The sequence below is a fragment of the Malurus melanocephalus genome, unplaced genomic scaffold (assembly GCF_030028575.1).
Source record: "Malurus melanocephalus ecotype Western Australia unplaced genomic scaffold, MMel_1.1 scaffold_1055, whole genome shotgun sequence".
NCBI lineage: Eukaryota > Metazoa > Chordata > Aves > Passeriformes > Maluridae > Malurus > Malurus melanocephalus.
The window spans coordinates 86,230-90,488 of NW_026624287.1; positions in this window are offsets into that span (position 1 = coordinate 86,230).

Genomic DNA, 4,259 nt, shown 5'->3' on the forward strand with positions numbered 1-4,259 from the left:
CTGTATGGCTTTATCCATACAATATGCAGATTTTATCCATCCTCTATGCTTTTATCCATACAATATACAGATTTTAASCATCCTRTATGGCTTTATCCATGCAATATACACRTTTTATCCATCCTGTATGGTTTTATCCATGCTGTTTCCTATGAACACCTCCTGGCCTTTACTGTAACCTCAGCCACAATGGAGTGCTGTTCTGGAGAGTATTGGTTGTCATGCAGACTGTGCAGAGGTGTGTGCTATCAGCTGAGCACCGTGGACTCTAAGAGAATGGTAGCCAAATTCTAAATCATGGCCCTTCACAGCACAGCTCCACAGATGAACCCTGTGGGGCCACTAAGTCATGAAAGTTGAAAAGCAAGGAAGAAACAAGAGACATTTATTTGAAGGCTTTGGATTAAATGATCTYCCTTGAACTCTCCATGCACTCTGTGGCACCAAAGGAAAACTACTCAGACATTAATGAGAAAAAAATGCAGTTCTCACCCTCTGAACTGTGTCTGAAGAAATCCTCACAGATTTCCARTCAAGTTCAAGAGATGGTACTGAAGATCTTTTCTTTTATGTGAGCAAGTGAAAGACTTGGAGTGAGCAGAATCTCCAGAATAAAGAAGYGTTCTGTCTGAAAGCAATTATTTTCCCAACAATGAGGATTCCTCCTGACAATTGCCCTCAACACTCGTGATGGGAAGTGCAAGCAAGAAGACCTTGTCACAAAAAAAAAAAAGCCGTGTGGGATAGGGGACCAAACTGCTCTGAGGCACAGAGCTCAAAGGCTACTGGAAGCCACATGGCTTAACTCAAACTGAAAATCTCCTCCTTTCCCCGCTTGCCAAGAGGAAAGTTCTTGGCAACAAAAAAAGTCTGGGAAAACAAAGAAAATTGCTAAGTAACCAATGAACAAACTAACAAGCAAAATGACAGAAAAATGATCGCAAGGCCAAAAACATTGCAGGCTGTGATGAGAGCAGAGCTGCATCTGAGGCCAAAGGCAGTTGAAGCAAACCAAGAGAGAAGAAGCTCACACCACTCTTCACAACCTCAGTGCAGAGCACAACCACAAATAGGGCATGAATGTGCCCTCCAAAGGCGAGCAGCACTTTGCTTTGGGAGCAGAAGGCATTTCCTCATCCCCCAACAGATGCACACATGGACCAGCACTGGAAGGAGCAATATGGTGCTTTAACACAACAAAAAAAAAAAAAAAAAATGCGGAGTCCTCTCTGTGAGCGCAGAACAGAACGCAGAATTCAGAATGCAACCTTAAATATGGCCTCACAGTGGCTCCACCATAATTGCTCGTTCCCYGCTGCGTTCCCCACACAGCAGACCTAGCACTGACATCTGGTACTAATTTAGGGTTCATCTGTTCTGCAAAAACAAACAGATTGTGGGGCCTCCTTGCAGCAGGCCTGCCCCTCCGCTTGGTTAAACCAGGCTCATTCTTGTAAAGTGGATGTGACATAACTGTTTGCGTCCTGGCCCCGACCGAACCGCGCTGGGGATGTCGCAACGTTCCAGAGCCCGAGGTGGCTCAAACTGCGACTGCTCGGGATCTTCGAGGAAGCAGCAGCAGCAATTCCATCATCTCCTCCAAGAGAGTGGCATTAACCCTCTCCCTCCACTCCGTGAGAACACACCCATTTTGTTAAATACACCCATCTGCATGGATCCAGCTGGATTTTGGCCGTGTTCTAAGATGTGGTTATTTGATACCAGGTCAGAAAATCTTGCGGGAAGTTTTTCTGACCCCCTGCACATAAACACTTTTGCCATTTATGTGTGAAAGACTGCACACAGAATTCTCAGGGAGATGAACAAATTCGTTTGGATTTAGACACAAAAGAAGTGAGAYTCAGGGCCAAATGAGGGGCAATGTGAGATGCACAACACCTCATGGAAAGTACCTGAGGGGCACCCACCTGCCTTAGCAAAAGATTTACCCCAAATGCCTTCCTGAATATTGATTAAGATTTGATTTTTGAACATTCCAGTCCAGCTCCAGGGACTGCACGCTGACAGAGCTGCTCCGGTTCCAGTGATTGCAGAAACTTCTCACGCTCTGCATGCTGTTCAYTCTCATGTGGCATTCTCTTTCACTTTTTTTTTGCTCCAGCTACTGTTTCTCTTGCCAATAAAGATTAGCATAACCTTCAAGAAAATCTGGCAGAAGGTCCCGGTCATTTCAGGGAGAAGTAAACAGAGTGAGAAAAAGCATGRGATGGAATCACCAGAAGAATGTAAGAACTCTTTGCCCACTACGTATAGGCCATGCTGTCAACAAAAATATATTGGTATTTAAATCAGTTAAAACTTACGCAAACTCTGCTAGATATCTGAGAAGTTGCATGGGTCTGGAATTCAGGACTGCATTAGACCTTGAAAATAAAAATATTCAAAACCTACAGTCTCTTACTCAATACAGATTGTTTTTCCATTACTTGGGGTGTAAGCAGCAGAAGAAATAATTTGMAAATATTTGGAATGTTTCTGTTTGTCATTTTTAAATCAATGCATATATCATGCTATTCTCCATAGGGTTTTTCTCTGCCTCTTATGTAACTGGTAAAGCAGGTTTTTATTTTTCCTCTAAGAAAAAGAGAAGTTGATCATATCARTCCAGGACTTTTTCCAAAAAACCTGGAGGCAGTGAGGTTTCCATACACCGGGGCCAAAATACAGATGTTTGGCCTAAAATTGGTTTTATTATTTTTATTTTGGATTTTGGAAAAACAAGCACACAAGTCTCCGCAAAAAAAAAAAAAGAACACAAGTCTCCACAAAATAACACAAGTACATGTGTTCTCTCTATTACTATGGAAGAAAATGTAGCAACCAAAAAAGAACAAAATGAACAGGCTTGCTTTCTCTAAGCAGCGCTTTCAGAAGTGGAAAAACCAAGCAGGCAGAAAACAAGTGTCATGAAGGGACTCTGACCCCACAAGAATGCCCGTTTTTTCCAAATGAACCAAATAAAGGATATTACCTTCCCTATAAATCTTGGTTCTGAGAAAACAAAGGGGTAATGGTTTCCCATAGCGAGGAGGAGAACCAAGCCATGGAGCAGCCGGGGCGACAAAGCAGGATATCACCATGAGAGGAAAGAGCTGCATACCTGGCCCAGGAATACCCTCCTGGCTGGAAGTTCCATGAACAATTACAGGAATGCATCATTGGTTTTCACGTGTACAGCCTGAGGTGTGTGCCCTTCRTCTGGTGTTTGAACTTTGCTGACCGTCCTTGACACAGGATGGGACTGGYTTGAACAATGAATGGAAGCTAAGCTGACACAGACACCGTGAAAAATAACTAGAGGGGTTAGCAGCAGAGTTTCCATCAGAATTCACAGGGCGGTGTTTGTAAGTTTTGCTGTATACATGTGGTTTTGCTATAGCAACAAAAAGGAATGGTCATCATTTTCTGCAACCGACAAATCCAATATTATCTGTATCCTTCCCTGTGAACAGAAATGATTTCACCTCTACGTGAGGTTCACTCTGGTAGCCAGAATGAGGAAGAAATCCATGACACTGAAGTTCATACACTGTGCACGTGTGGTGTTCCCCAGGGAACCAGCTTGGTCGGTGCGACAGCAGATCTTCCAATTTCCCCATGACAAGCAACCGAGTCAAGCGAGAAACTACAAACATTGGTCTGTTTTCACTCTGCATTTTGAGAGCCTCTAGAGCCTATTGCTCCCAGCTGGAAKTTTCAAATAACTACCTGATAGTGTGTGAGGCATCCGAAAACAACAGCCTGGAAGAGCTGATCCATTCGTTCAGCAGAGGGAAATGCACAGAGCTGATGTTCAGCTCAAACCAGAGCACACAAAAGTGCCCCAAAAACACCTTGGGCATGTGCCTAAGATGTGTTCCACGACACAGCAGGATGATTTCTSCCACCCAAMAGGAAACACTAAAGGCAATKAAAAAGCTTTGAAGCTCAAWTTATTTATTTATTTAATTATTTAAGGTGTTTTTCAGCCACTAAAGACATCCATCAACTGGGCAGCTGAGTAAAGGCGAAAAAAGCTACCCCAGCCTATGTTTCAAAAACCTTAAACTCCTTTTTTCAAGCAAAATTGAAAAGCAGGCAGAAGATAATAGGGGTCAATAGTAGGGTGGTAGGTGAAATAGGAGAAGATTTTAGTTCAATAAAACAGCCAGATAACCTGTATAGAAACAAAACATCCCATGGTATTGTGGCTTTAATTTCAACAAAATATGTACCAGTCCTCTGGTTGACAGATGAAG